This window comes from Lolium perenne, chromosome 3 (genome assembly GCF_019359855.2).
Source record: "Lolium perenne isolate Kyuss_39 chromosome 3, Kyuss_2.0, whole genome shotgun sequence".
Lineage (NCBI taxonomy): Eukaryota > Viridiplantae > Streptophyta > Magnoliopsida > Poales > Poaceae > Lolium > Lolium perenne.
Window position 1 is genome coordinate 213,188,897 of NC_067246.2, and position 15,840 is coordinate 213,204,736.

At 48.4% G+C, this 15,840-nt stretch overlaps 1 long non-coding RNA gene across 6 annotated transcripts; it reads left to right on the top strand.

Moving 5' to 3' along the window:
- Positions 1 to 289: 289 nt before the first annotated feature.
- LOC127343281 (uncharacterized) lies at positions 290 to 7,366 on the top strand. 6 transcript variants are annotated; one of them, XR_007877143.2, is made up of 11 exons: positions 294 to 897; positions 1,333 to 1,549; positions 2,026 to 2,132; positions 2,629 to 2,993; positions 3,160 to 3,341; positions 3,892 to 4,048; positions 4,751 to 4,857; positions 5,384 to 5,748; positions 5,915 to 6,096; positions 6,655 to 6,997; positions 7,218 to 7,366. It is a non-coding gene; the product is annotated as an uncharacterized lncRNA (long non-coding RNA). The 6 variants fall into 6 exon arrangements; XR_007877144.2 differs by lacking the exon at positions 7,218 to 7,366 and having other exon boundaries at positions 299 to 897; positions 6,655 to 6,812; positions 6,897 to 7,127; XR_007877147.2 differs by lacking the exon at positions 7,218 to 7,366 and having other exon boundaries at positions 290 to 897; positions 5,384 to 5,809; positions 6,655 to 7,127.
- The last annotated feature ends 8,474 nt before the right edge of the window (positions 7,367 to 15,840 follow it).

Sequence of the window (15,840 nt, forward strand, 5' to 3'; positions counted from 1 at the left end):
ATAAAATGCCCCTAACCTGTACGGTGACTCTCTGCGCGCTTTAGTCAATTCACCCGATTCACCAGCCAACCGACAAAGAGAAAAAAGAAGCATCGCCCTTAGGTTCGGTTCTCGAGGAACGATGGACGACAACAGTGTCCATCTTTGGGTTCGCGGGCGCAAGTTTCTCTGCGTTGCGTGTCTCCAGCAGGGGGTGACACCTCGTCCCGCGTACCGCAAGGATGCAATGGGTTCGCACTACGCGGAGGAGCACTTTGGCCTTTCCTTCCAGTGCCGCAATTGTTGCAACAAGTTCGGTACCTACGAAGAGCTGCAAGCCCACAGGGCCTCCAGGTGCTGCGACCGCTAGTGGACACTTTGTTTTCTGCTTTGATTCTTGTTTCGGTCCGGTTTTGCGTCGAAGAACTGTTCTGTGAACTTTGCGTTGGGCTGGATTCTGGACGTTTATTGTGGATGGACTGCGTTGTTGTATTCGGTTATTCTTTTGTGCGTTGAGACAAATGAGACGGTGTGGGTCAATTGGATTTGGAGTATTGGACCGTGTTGGGTTGTCAAAGCGGTTGTAACAAGAAACCAACAGCCCCGTCAAGAAAAACAAGAAACCAAGATCCGCGGCGGAGCAGCGGAAGGAGAAGGACTATGCGGCGGCCGGGGCGCTACGCGGCGGCAGGGGCGACCGGGGCGCTAGACCGGAGCGCTACGCGGCGGCGGAAGGAACAGGGACGACCGGGGCGCTACGCGGCGGCGAAAGGCCGGAGCGCTACGCGGCGGCGGCGAGAGGGAATCAAGGAAAGCGGCGCGGCGGCGACAGGGGAGGCCAGGAGACTGCGCCTCAGCAGATCCACCAAGCCACGATTTCGCCACGGACGAAATCGTACCACCCCTTGGTCTGGCCTGGTGAGCCTTTTCTTCCAACTCTTTAGTTTTGTTCATCTGGAACTTCTGAATATGATGGCCGAGTTCATGAGTTTCATGCCTTTGACGAAATCCTACCAGCCCTTGTCTGGCTGTGGCCTGGCGAGCCTTTGATGTCTTGTTTATAACTAGCGCCTGAATCTGATTTCCAATATTTTATCTTGTGTTACTGCTTTGGTTCTGCCTATGCATGTGTTTGCTTGAAGCTTCAAGGACTAGGTGATCCTTGAACTGTTTTGCTAAATGACTAACTGACTAGTTTGCTGCTATTGTGTGCAAATTTCATGTCAAAATGTCATGCACGTTCTCACTCCATCCTGTTATCTCCAAATTTGCTTGTGTGTTTGTTATTCTGTGAGATTGTTGTACTATTTGCTTTTATAATCATGGTAACCAATCCAAAGTCATTTTACCCAGGCGACCTGGCGGTGAGAAATTTTACCATTACTTGGACAATCAATTCCCGGTGGCAATTAAACGGTGCAGTTTGATAAGAAACTATTTATGGAAAATGTGAGGAGTAACGGAAGCTCATGGGTACCAGCCTCACTCGATAGCTCCTTAGCAATGATATTGACGCCTCATAGAATCATGTCCCAGTATCAGAGGTCCAGCTAAGGCAGCTGTTGCCACGGTATGATGACTCTCGATTAATCTGTTTTCTGTTGTCTTCAGTTTTGCACATTGCAGTAGCAATATTATCACTGAAACCCTTTCTTTTCATGCTGAAATAGACAGAACTTTCCATGTTATGTCAAATAGATATGAAAGCTTCCGCACAACCCTATATCATTTGCATGTTATTGATTCGCCCAATGAAATGCCTTTTGTAGGCTAGTCTTTGTGTAGGATGAAAAGAAATGATCTACAAGTATTGTGCAGTACTCTACAAACATAAGGAATTTAGTGCCTTCAAGGTCCATTTCCCCATTTTGTAAGAATGAAAGCTGTGCATGTAACTGAAATAAAAAGTGCATGCGTAACTGAATTCTTCATAACCATGCTTGATGCATCAGCTTTTTTCTTAGTATGCAACACAGAGAAATTGATGCTTTTATTGTGGCTGTTGTTTGAATACTTGTACACTGATCAAATGAACCCTTTTTTTAGGCAAGGACGATGTCGGGAAAAACAAGACTCTGCCAGATGTTCTGGTTCGTTCAGACAGACACCCAAATATCTAAAGGGTACCTGTTTAGCAGCTAATGAATCTCCAGGTACTTTCTCTTAGCTAATGCTTCTTTGTTAATGCATTGTTGCTTGTATGTAGTCCATTCACATATCTAGGATGCTACATTCTTCTTGTCAATATATGTTACTCAATCCATGTGTTTTAAAACCTAACTATTTTCAACTGGTTCTCTCTGTAGTCCAATATATCAACTTCCTTAGTAGTCAATACCTAATTGTCTCTGATTTGGGTTCGACTGTGTGTTTTCATGGAACTAATAATTCTGTTTGGGACTCAAAACCAGTTACATTCCACAGTTTAATAACTTACCATGATGTCGTGTTGATGAGACACTGAGTTGCAAGCAACTTGCCCTACTGCTGAAATTATCAGTTTGTATATTTTAGCATGGATCTTCCATCCAGGTGTATTAGTACTTTCTGCTAGCAGGCGTGATTAAGTAGGAAACAACAGATTGTTCAAGTGTATCTGAAATGCTTGTGTAGCTGTAGCTAAGATCTGATTCAATTGTTACTTCGTAGGAAGCTGGCTGGGTGCCTTGGCCATGGTCGCAGAGAAAGGTGGGAGAAAGCGGAGCTCACCGCGGTCGATTGATCCCTCCGTGTTGATGAGAAACTGTCTTGCAATCCGGAGCTGCGAAGGTCACTGGAGCTGCGGACGCGCACCGTCGAACGGTTCTGCAGCGCGGCCCCTCAACAGAGGTGCAGGCGGGAAGGCAACTGGAAGCACCGTCTGATGTTGCCTAGGCCTGGTGTTGCCCAGTAGAGCTACAGGCGAGGCTTAGGTCGTCGGAATACCAGCCTCACAGCAGGAGTGGTGCACGTCGGGTAGAGCTGCAGGCCGAGGTAGAGGCGGAGACGGCGTCACAAGCACAAACAACAAAGGGGTAAGAATCTTGTTGAAACTCTCTCCAATCAACCTGGAAGAAAGCGGAAAGTTATTCTCATGTAATGTCCATTCCTTTATTTCTTTCATCATGTCCTTTCACACGCAATTTGTTGCATTGATTATTTTGTGATTCATGTGTATGTTTATGTGTTCTTTAACTGCAGGTCTGCAACTGTTGATTGAAGCCTGTTTGCACAATACTTTGGAGATTGCCCTGTGATTACTGTTGATGGAAGAACACACCGTTTGAGCTCACTTCCTTGAAGATGTTTATGAGAAAATTGAGTACTTTCTTGCTTTGGATTCTCCTGCATCAGGAGCATAATTCGCACAGCATGGAGAAAAGGTTTTCATTTTTTCAGTTCTCATTCTCACTGGCGTATCAACCATTGGAGCCCTTTGACTATTGATGCTCTGTCTCAATTACTATATCTTCTAAATATGCCCTTTTTCCGTTATATACTATATTCTGCAAGTATCCCCATTATTTCATTATATGATGATTATTAGCTCAGAACATGTCTAAGTTTTTTTTTTCTGTGTTGGGTATGCTCTTCTGGATCTTCTGTGTTTGATTACTGTTGTTTTATAGACTCATGGATGCCATGCAACTTATTTTCCATGCATTACAATTTACTAGACCAAAATCGATGGATATGATGAGGCTCCCACCTGTGCTAGCATTCCCTGTTTGAAACTTGAAAATTTGAATTGTTTTGTATATATATGCTTAACTCTTATGGAATGCAGTTAGAGTTAGTCATATGCCCACTATCCGCACCTTAAAATCCTCACAGCCAGCCGGTGCACAAGTTTATATGCCTGATACTTGTGTTTCATTGTCTGTTATGAACGTGTGCTAAACTAATGCCTGATTCCTTTTCATTTTGCTCCAGCGGAAGCATGCAGTATCTCAGTGAATAATCAGAGAGGAATGAAGAACCTTGTCTTATCCTCATGGGGGGATGAGTCCATGCTTTCTGAAAACTATGTTAATCCTCATTACAACTTCGACTGCTATTAGTCATATAGTAAAGGACCAAGCAAAATCTAGTGAGTTTGTGCTCTGGACAATGCATTGCACCTTTTTGTAAATATGGTTCAGTTCTGACTGAAAATATTCTATTGCAAACTCAGGAATGCTTAAACGAAGAAACCCTTTCTTTTCATGCTGAAATAGACAGAACTTTCCATGTTATGTCAAATAGATATGAAAGCTTCCGCAGAACCCTATATCATTTGCATGTTATTGATTCGCCCAATGAAATGCCTTTTGTAGGCTAGTCTTTGTGTAAGATGAAAAGAAAATCTACACGTCAAGGTTCAAGAAAGTGTTAAGCGTAATCGGTGCGGTGGCCTTCCTGCTAGCGCTTCAGCGTGCATAAGCGGCGCTTTTCCCCTCTTTTTTCTGCTTTTTTCTGCTTAAGCGCTTATACAATCGATGCGGAAGGCCTCCGCATTGCACTTCAGCGCGCATAAGCGACGCTTTTTTCCGCTTTCCCGAACCTTGCTACACGTATTGTGCAGTACTCTACAAACATAAGGAATTTAGTGCCTTCAAGGTCCATTTCCCCATTTTGTAAGAATGAAAGCTGTGAATGTAACTGAAATAAAAAGTGCATGCGTAACTGAATTCTTCATAACCTTGCTTGATGCATCAGTTTTTTTCTTAGTATGCAACACAGAGAAATTGATGCTTTTATTGTGGCTGTTGTTTGAATACTTGTACACTGATCAAATGAACCCTTTTTTTAGGCAAGGACGATGTCGGGAAAAACAAGACTCTGCCAGATGTTCTGGTTCGTTCAGACAGACACCCAAATATCTAAAGGGTACCTGTTTAGCAGCTAATGAATCTCCAGGTACTTTCTCTTAGCTAATGCTTCTTTGTTAATGCATTGTTGCTTGTATGTAGTCCATTCACATATCTAGGATGCTACATTCTTCTTGTCAATATATGTTACTCAATCCATGTGTTTTAAAACATAAAACAACAATGCTGTGCATATGTAGCCAATTGTAACTATTTTCAACTGGTTCTCTCTGTCCAATATATCAACTTCCTTAGTAGTCAATGCCTAATTGTCTCTGATTTGGGTTCGACTCTGTGTTTTCAAGGAACCAATAATTCTGTTTGGGACTCATAACCAGTTACATTCCGCAGTTTCATAACTTACCATGATGTCGTGTTGATGAGACACTGGGTTGCAAGCAACTTGCCCTACTGCTGAAATTATCAGTTTGTATATTTTAGCATGGATCTTCCATCCAGGTGTATTAGTACTTTCTGCTAGCAGGCGTGATTAAGTAGGAAACAACAGATTGTTCAAGTGTATCTGAAATGCTTGTGTAGCTGTAGCTAAGATCTGATTCAATTGTTACTTGTAGGAAGCTGGCTGGGTGCCTTGGCCATGGTCGCAGAGAAAGGTGGGAGAAAGCGGAGCTCACCGCGGTCGATTGATCCCTCCGTGTTGATGAGAAACTGTCTTGCAAGCCGGAGCTGCGAAGGTCACCGGAGCTGCGGACGCGCACCGCCGAACGGTTCTGCAGCCCCGCCCCTCAACAGAGGTGCAGGCGGGAAGGCAACTGGAGGCACCGTCTGATGTTGCCTAGGCCTGGTGTTGCCCAGTAGAGCTACAGGTGAGGCTTAGGTCGTCGGAATACCAGCCTCACAGCAGGAGTGGTGCACGTCGGGTAGAGCTGCAGGCCGAGGTAGAGGCGGAGACGGCGTCACAAGCACAAACAACAGCGGGGTAAGAATCTTGTTGAAACTCTCTCCAATCAACCTGGAAGAAAGCTGAAAGTTATTCTCATGTAATGTCCATTCCCTTATTTCTTTCATCATGTCCTTTCACACGCAATTTGTTGCATTGATTATTTTGTGATTCATGTGTATGTTTGTGTGTTCTTTAACTGCAGGTCTGCAACTGTTGATTGAAGCCTGTTTGCACAATAATTTGGAGATTGCCCTGTGATTACTGTTGATGGAAGAACACACCGTTTGAACTCACTTCCTTGAAGATGTTTATGAGAAAATCGAGTACTTTCTTGCTTTGGATTCTCCTGCATCAGGAGCATAATTCGCACAGCATGAAGAAAAGGTTTTCATTTTTTCAGTTCTCATTCTCAGTGGCGTATCAACCATTGGAGCCCTTTGACTATTGATGCTCTGTCTCAATTACTATATCTTCTAAATATGCCCTTTTTCCGTTATATACTATATTCTGCAAGTATCCCCATTCTTTCATTATATGATGATTATTAGCTCAGAACATGTCTTAAGTTTTTTTTTTTCTGTGTTGGGTATGCTCTTCTGGATCTTCTGTGTTTGATTACTGTTGTTTTATAGACTCATGGATGCCATGCAACTTATTTTCCATGCATTACAATTTACAAGACCAAAATCGATGGATATGATGAGGCTCTCACCTGCTAGCATTCCCTGTTTGCAACTTGAAAATTTGAATTGTTTTGTATATATATGCTTAACTCTTATGGAATGCAGTTAGAGTTAGTCATATGCCCACTATCCGCACCTTAAAATCCTCACAGCCAGCCGGTGCACAAGTTTATATGCCTGATACTTGTGTTTCATTGTCTGTTATGAACGTGTGCTAAACTAATGCCTGATGCCCTGATTCCTTTTCATTTTGCTCCAGCGGAAGCATGCAGTAGCTCAGTGAATAATCAGAGAGGAATGAAGAACCTTGTCTTATCCTCATGGGGGGATGAGTCCATGCTTTCTGAAAACTATGTTAATCCTCATTACACCTTCGACTGCTATTAGTCATATAGTGATAGGACCAAGCAAAATCTAGTGAGTTTGTGCTCTGGACAATGCATTGCACCTTTTTGTAAATATGGTTCAGTTCTGACTGAAAATATTCTATTGCAAACTCAGGAATGCTTAAACCAAGATGTCATTGATTTTGATGTGCTGGAAGATTTGATATGCTATATTATGAGTACTGCCCCACAGGCGCTGTTCTACTTTGTCTTCCTGTAAGTGTAAGCCATAGTGTCAGTTTAATGCTTTGCTTTCAAATACTAGGTACATTTCTTATTTCCTACCATATGGGACACCCATTTTTCATTGATGGTGTCATTAACGTTGATAACTGGTTCCGTTTTCCTTTTATGGGATTGGGAGCAAACATGCTCTTCTGGGCTCGTGTTTCTGCGCCGGTTAAATACGTGACGTTGTGTTGAGCTTTGTGGGCAGGAAAACTATGCCACTGCCGAATGTGATGCCAACGAGTTACCACAGCATCGATCCAACTATTTTCGTAGACTTGGCGTTGCATGCCCATGTAGAGGATATGCTTCCGGCCTTTAGCTGCGCTGCTCGCTTCTCAGTTGTATTTCTCGTGGTCAGACTGTCGTTGCCTAATCGACGGTATCTCGGAGGAGGGATCCTCACGAGGGGGAGAAGAAGTAGGGGCCATAGGGCGGAGTGCACACGGGACGGTGGTACGCGAGTTACCCAGCTTCGGAACACCTGCACGATGACAGGGCCTACTGCTGCTTGTCTAGAATTATCTGGGCGCTTTCGCGTTGTTACAATGAGTTGTGGTTGTGCCTCTAGGGCTCCCGGGATCCGGCTTATAAAGGCGCACGGATCTAGGGTTTACATGGAGAGTCCTAGCCGGATTACAGACAGCCTAGCTACGGTACAATATCTTGCCGTGCACGTCACGGATCCGCCTTCCATATACGTCGTACTGAATCCGGGTTCCTCATGGGCCTCCGTGGATCCGGGTTACTCCTAATGTCGGTACGGATCCGGCTTACTGATCCTGGGCCGGACTTCTTCCTTCATGATCAACAGCAACTGGGCCACCCGATGGGCCACATGCCTCATCACCGTTTGTGGGCCACCCGGGCTTGCCGGATCTAGGCACTGCCCATGAAGTATACCCACAACAGTAGCCCCCAGAGTTCTCCGAGTTTCGCCTGCAGTTTCCGCCATGCTTGCACCTTAGGTTTCCGGCATCGTTGGTAACGCGGAGAAATTTGAAGAACTCCAACTTCACATTTTCTTCTTTCCTAACCTTTAGTCAGAAAATCCCCCATCCCGCGGGACTTCATCCATCGACAATTTCAAACATGTCTCCGGGTTACTCCCCTGCTTGCGAATGAGAATTGCTTATCTTCACGCTTTTACCCGGAATCTTAACAGACTCAAACGGTTCCGCCAATTCTGGCGCCATTTTCGCGCGATTTGTGCGGTAACTTATCTCTAGCCATTTTTACTGTTAGGGTTTGGGACACGTGTCACGCATCCAACGGCGCGACGCTTGCGTTCCGACCACAGGATGCGGAGCACGAATCTCGTCCCTCAGCCTATAAATATCCGCCGTCGACCCTAACTTCTCATTCACCCCCCATTCTCACCTCTCCACGCAGCGCCGCTCGTGAGCTCTTCCTCCGCCGTGCCGGAACCCGCCGGAATAGTCGCCGGAGCATCACCGGAGCGAGCTCACCACCGCAGTGTTCTTCGTGTTCTTAACTCCGGTGAGCCACCGTACGAAAAACCTCGTCGCCGGCGACTCCGACCACCGCGAAGTCCATTACAGTAAGCTCCGAGCTTCGACCTTTGCCGTAGTTGGTAGGGATGATCGCTAGGTTGACGATGTAGGATCCGACTAAGTTATGTTTTCCGCCACTGTTTTCTTCAGATGTCTTCTGTGACTCCGCCTCCAGCCTCCGAGCCCATCATGGCAACTCCCATCTCCTCCGCCCCTCCACCCTTCGCTCCGGTCCACCTGGATCCCCTCAAGGACTCCGGCAAGGACACCGAAGGAACTTCCGCTAACCCGGAGAAAGCCTCCGGGGAGGAAAAGGCGGAACAAAAGGCGGAAGAAATCGCCGCCAGGAAATCCAAAGCTCGTCAGCGAGACGCTGAAGCCAAAGGGAAATGGTGGCCCTGCACCACCACTGACATGGAGCTGAAGAACCTGGAGACAGAAGGTTTTCTGCTCCCCGGAAGCTGGCGAACAGTTCCGGGTTCCCTGGCTCCAGCCCCACAGGATGGCGAGATGGTGGTAACGAAGGCGCTGGTGGAGCGAGGCTTCTCTTTTCCGCCATCGGATTTCTTCTCGGAAATCCTGAAGGCGTACGGGCTCCAGCCCCACAACATATCGCCGAACAGCGTCCTGGCGATTAGCAACCACGTCACTCTCTGCGAGGGCCACCTCCGGGTAACTCCCGAGCTTCCCCTCTTCCAATACTATTTCTCTGTCAAGAAGGAGAAGATCTGCCAGACCTCCGAGTTGGCGACTTGCGGATCCATCACCTTCATGCTCCGCCCCGGCCGCGTCTACCCCCACACCGACCGCCACGAATCCGCGCGGTACTGGTCAGGAGGCTTCTTCTACCCGAAGGACGTCTCCGACCCAGCGGGCAACATGACACTTCCATCATTCAAGAACAGCCCCGCCAGTGAAACTCCGGCATGGACACAGTGCCCCCACTTCTCCGACTCGCCTCAACTGACCCGCGCTGTTAGGCGGATCTGCAAGCTCACGGAGGAGGGGCTGACGGGGAAGGATTTAACCCTCTCCTGGTTCACCAAGCGGATCCAGCCGCTGCAACACAGGGACCGCCTGATGTTTGAATACACAGGGCGCGACGACCCAATGCGCGCCACCAAAGACAATCTCTCCGCCGACGCCATCGACAAGAGGATCCGGGTCCTCATCAAAATCCCACGTGAACTCCATGTTCACGTATGCAACAAAGACATCCATACGAATGGATCCGGAACCGCGGTACGTCGCCTTGACTTTTAGTCTATTGCTTCTCTGCAAACTTTTTTGTCTAAGTGTTTAACTTCGCATTAGCTCGAGGCGCTTGAAGAAAATGAACTCGGAACTCTCCTCCGGGTTCCTTCTTCTGGCAACGTGGATCCGGAAGCTGCTTCGGAGGCGGAAGCTCCCGAGGCCCCACGCCCTGCTAAGAGGAAGAAGCCGGCTCCTTCCAGCCCCCATGCGAAACGCGCCCGCGAAGTGCTTAGCACTGCGGCCACCCGGAAAGCAGAGGCGGAAAAGAAGCGCCTTTCGCTGATTAATACCAGCAACAAAGGGCAGCCTGCTATCCAGCATTTCTTCAAGCCTTCCGGGTAAGCTTCTGCTTCCGAGATCCAAGTTCTGGCTTTACGCTTACTCTTACACTTTTATGTTTTTTCTGAAGCTCCGGAAGCCAGCCCCCCAAGGCCCCAAGGGTCCCAAAGAAGAGAGCCAGGCCATCTCCGGCTTCCTTTTCTATTACTCCTGAGGTTGAAGTTCCGCCCAAGGCTTCATCCGCCACCAAGCCGGATCCGAAAGACGTCATCGACCTTGATGACCTTCCTGAGGATCCCGCCCACCATGGCGACTCCACCAAGGGGACCTCCTCACCCGTTCCTCCGCCAGATCAGCCAAGCTCCGCTTTCGCGGGGCCCACTGGAGAAGAACAGGAGCAAAAGGCTAAGCTCCTCCAAGTTACCAACGCGACTCGAGTCAACCTCCAACCAACTCCGTCCCTCCAAAAGCTTACCCTTGCACAACGTCACGCGGAAGTTTCCGCCATGCTGAACAAGGTGTGGGGAAAGCCGGACGAGGAGATGCGAGAGCTCGCCGACCTGGAGGACAGCCTGAAGGATTTTTTCGCCAAGCACAAGGAAGTGCGGCAGGTAATACTAGCCCCCAAGCATTGGGTGATATAGTTCCGTGTAACATGTATTAGCCGATGCTTTCCCAAAATGTACCTTTAGGCGGAAATTTGAAATTTTTATCCCAAGACTTTGAATTCTTCGCTAGCTCCCCAGATTTTAATATCCGACTAACTCCTTGCTGCTTCGCAGACCACGCGGAAACTGCACGAAGATCTGCGCGTGCACGTACTGGAACAAATCGCGGAAATCGAGGGGCTGCGCCAGCACGCGGAAAATAGCAAAAAAGATATCCAGCTGCTTGAGACCCGCCTTCAAGGTACAAGATCCGGGTCTTTACTTTTTGTGCTAACATAGTTGGTCAGAATGCATAATATGTTCAACTTTCTGCCTTCAGAAGAAACTGCCAAGCACTCCTCGTTCGATGAGCTTTCCGCCAAGGTCAAGGTGCTTGAGGCGGAGAACGAGTCCCTCAAAGCCTTCATCCAAGAATCCTCCAGTAAGGAGACTGAGGCAAGGAAAGAGCTCTCCGAGAAGCATGCCCGCGACCTGGCGGAGCTGAATGAAAAACTGGAGAAAAGCCAGGGCCGCGTGCTTTCCGTGATAGCCAAGAACAGAGTTCTGGAAGCGGAGGCGGAGGCCATTGACAAACTTATCTTCCGTAAGCGTTTTTCCGTGTCGTTGCTCCGACTATCTTGTATGCTTTCTCTCTAACGGAACTGAACCTCCTTCTTCCACAGCAAGCCTCGGCTTTGAGTGGTCAAAAGAGTCAAACCTGAAGAGGACGGAGGCATACGATGAAGCGCGGATTTCAATCGACGCGTTATTCGAAGCCTGTCGCGGAATTGCCAAGACTCTGTCTCTGAAGAAGGCCAAAACCACGATCATCGACACGATGACCAAACTTATGCAACAGGTGCCGGATTTCATCAAGGACTGGCAAAAATCTTCAGCACGCGGAGCCGCCTCCCTAGTCCTGGCCACCTGCAAGGCTCACTTCCCCTCGCTCAACATGGCGGATGTTGCACGCGGAGCCCCCAAGGATTCCGACATGGGTGCCCTCCTCGCGGAAACCGAAGGCTATGAGCAATTGTTTGTCAGGCGAGTGGATAACTCGTTCTGGTATAACAAACACGATCTGCCCTCGGGATTTTCCGATGCAGAGGAGGAGGCAGGTGAGCCGGAGTATTATGGGGAAGGCTCCGGGTCAAGCGGCGAGCATTCCGGAGGAAACTCTGGTGACGACTCCGAAGCCGGATCTGGTGACAGCGACGATGGCTCCACCTACCAGCAATCTGAAGAAGAGGACTCCGAGTAGAGTTCCTGTTTTAGACAATGAAACAAATTGCACCATTTTGGCCCCGGAGTGGGTTTGTAATAAGACTTAAATTCTTAAGTAGCTAGGAACGAAACGATTATGCATGGGGCGGAAACACTTATCCTGCTATCCGTTAATGTTATGTGCATGTTTCGTTTTGTGTCGTAAAGCAAGTGCTGATTTCGTTGTTTTCCGGCTTGCCCGCTTGACCTTCCGCGAGCCGGAAGACCTTAGCCGGAAACGCTCGCCAGCGGCGACGAAGCCCAATGGCAATCCGTCAATAACCGCGGAAACAAGCCCCCAAGCATAGGTGCCGGAAATCGCTACTAGGAATCCACGAGTTCGCAACAGACAATAACTTAATCAGAAAACTTAAGCTCACGTCCTAAAGGACGATTTTTGAAAATCACAACTTTTATACACGCCAAAGCGGAAAAATCCGCTCTGCGGTTTTAGTCGGAAAACATACACGATCTAAAAATGAACAAGTAAAGGAGGTAAAAGACTCAGAGAGTGAACCATAAGCTTTATTTCATTGATCATGTATAACTATTACAGAGTTTGCAACTCGGAAAAAATATGCTAAGTGTAGAAAGGACGTAGCTGTGCGATGTTCCAAGGGCGATCTGTTTCGTCGTAGATATCATCCGGATCCTCACGCTTGCGTTTCCGGTGCCAATTAGCAGGTCTGTCCCTCAGCTCGCGGAAATCAACAAGGTAGTACGACCCGTTATGAAGCACTTTGCTAACAACGAAGGGTCCTTCCCATGGAGATTGCAGCTTATGGTCTTTCACCTGTCGAAGGCGGAGGACCAGGTCTCCTGCCATGAAGGAGCGATTCCGAACTCGACGACTGTGATAACGTCGGAGCTTTTGCTGGTAGATGGCGGAGCGCTGGTCAGCTAAGTTCCGAGCTTCCTCGATCAGGTCCACAGATAGCTGTCTGGCCTCGTCAGCTGTTTCTTCATTGTAGGCGGAAACTCGCGGTGAATCGTGGATGATGTCGGAGGGAAGCACGGCTTCGGATCCGTATACCAGGAAAAATGGGGTAAACCCTGTTGATCTGTTAGGGGTAGTTCGTAAACTCCACAGAACAGCTTCCAACTCATCAGCCCAAGCTCCAGCTGCTCGTCGCAGCGGTCCTCCAGGGCGTGGTTTAATTCCTGATAATATTAGGCCGTTAGCCCTTTCAACCTGACCATTGGATTGTGGGTGAGCCACAGATGCAAGGTCCAGCCGTATCCCCATCGTTTCACAATAATCCCTCAACTCTCCTTGAGCGAAGTTTGTGCCATTATCTGTGATTATGCTGTGTGGGATGCCGAATCTCATCACGAGGCTGCAGACGAATTTTAGTGCCGTAGCACCATCGGCTTTTCTCACTGGCTTAGCCTCGATCCATTTGCTGAACTTGTCAACAGCGACCAGGAGGTATTCAAAACCGCCAGGAGATGATCTTTTTAGCTTGCCAACCATATCGAGCCCCCAGACCGCAAATGGCCAGGTGATAGGTATGGTCTTCAGCTCTTGGGCTGGAGCGTTTGGTTGAGTAGCGTAGTACTGACAACCTCGGCAGGTCTTGACTATTTTGTCAGCGTCTTCTTTAGCTGTGAGCCAGTAGAAACCTAACCGAAAAGCTTTTGCAACGAGCGATCTGGGGGGCGGCATGATGCCCGCAGTCCCCTGCGTGGATCTCTCTGAGGATTTCAATGCCATCTTGATTGGAGACGCATTTGAGAAATACCCCTGCTGCACTTCGTTTGTAGAGCTCTCCATCAACAATTGTGTAGGATCTTGCTCGTCTGATGATCTGTCTTGCGAGGACCTCGTCCTCAGGCAACTTCTGATCGATGAGGTAGTCCAGGAAAGGCTGTGTCCAAGCCGGAATGATAGCCATCACCTCCCTAGCCGGAGACACTGCCACCTCTGGGTTTTCCGGGTTAGCGCCCTTCACCGAGGGTATCCGGAGATGCTCCAGGAAAATGCCAGGCGGAATTTGCTTCCTGCCGGATCCGAGCTTGGATAGCATGTCTGCCGCTGTGTTATCGTCTCCTGACGTACTTGACTTCGTATCCGAGGAAGCACTTGGCGATCTCATCAACTTCGTCTCTGTAGGCCGCCATGACGGAGTTTCTGGCGTTCCAGGTTCCGGCTACTTGTTGTGCCACCAGGTCGGAATCTCCACAGCATATGATGTGCTTGATCCCAATTTCCTTAGCGATGCGCAGACCATGTAGTAGGGCCTCATATTCCGCCATGTTGTTTGTAGCTTCGAAGTGGATCTGCAGAACATACTGCAGCTCTTCTCCGGTAGGGGACTTCAGGGTGACTCCGGCTCCTGAGCCTTGATGCTGCTTGGATCCATCGAAGTGCATGACCCATGTCTCTGGTTCCGGCTCCAGATTTGCATCCGGAGCTTCTGTCCAATCTGCAACGAAATCTGCCAAGACTTGGGATTTTACCGCAGTCCTAGGCTTGTAAGCGATGTCGAAGGCGGATAATTCGATGCCCCATTTAGCCGTACGTCCTGTTGCGTCAGCGTTGTTGAGAATTGTCGACAGCGGAGCCTTGCTCACAACTGTTACTGGGTGCTCTTAGAAGTAGTGTCTCAGCTTCCTGCTGCCTAGAAACACTCCATAGGCTAGCTTCTGAAAGTGAGGGTATCTTTGTTTTGACTCCGTCAGCACCTCGCTAATGTAGTAGACAGGTCTTTGGATGTCATACTCATGACCTTCTTCCTTTCGCTCCACCACGATGACGAGGCTGATGACTTTGTTGGTAGCTGCCAGATAAAGGAGCATTGGCTCTGACTCTGCTGGAGCTGCCAAGATAGGTGGGGAGGTGAATATTTCCTTCAACCCTCGAAGAGCTGCGTCAGCTGCGTCGTCCTGCATAAATTTGTCTCTGCTTTCTTCAGCAGCTTGTACAGAGGTAGCACCTTCTCGCCAAGACGGCTGACAAACCTACTGATTGCTGCAACACAACCAGTTAGTCGTTGCACATCTTTGAGACAAGTTGGCCTTTTGATGCACAGGATTGCCTTGATCTTTTCCGGATTAACCTCAATGCCTCTGTGAGAGACTATGAAGCCAAGGAGTTTTCCGGCTGGCACGCCAAAGACGCACTTCAGCGGATTCAACATCATCTTGTACCTGCGGAGGTTGTCGAAGGTTTCTGTGAGGTCGCTGATCAAGTCGGATCCTTTCCGGGTCATGACCGCGATGTTGTCGACGTATGCGTGCACGTTCCGTCCAATTTGGTCCTTCAGGCACCGCTGCATCGTACGTTGGTAGGTGGCACCTGCGTTTTTCAAACCAAAAGGCATAGTAACATAGCAGTAAGTACCGAACGGGGTTATGAATGAAGTCGCCTTTTGGTCGGATTCCTTCATCCGGATCTGATGATACCCGGAATATGCATCAAGAAAACACAGAAGTTCCGCCCCCGCCGTCGAATCAATGACTTGGTCAATGCGCGGCAAGGGGAACGGATCCTTCGGGCAATGTTTGTTCAAGCCAGAGTAATCGATGCACATTCTTAGTATTTCAGTGTTCTTTTTGGGTACAAGGACGGGATTCGCGACCCAATCGGTGTGGATAACTTCTATTACAAAACCTGCTTCTAGTAACTTTGCTAGTTCCATTCCTATGGCGCGGCGCTTCTTATCTCCAAAGCGTCGCATAGCTTGCTTCACCGGTTTAGCCCCCGGATTTATGTTGAGGTAGTGCTCGGCGAGTTCCCTAGGTACTCCGGACATGTCAGAAGGTTGCCATGCGAAGATATCCATGTTAGCGCGGAGGAACTCGACGAGCGCGTCTTCCTATTTGGGGTCCATGTTGGCTCCGACTGAAACCTGCTTGGAAGAGTCGCCTTTGA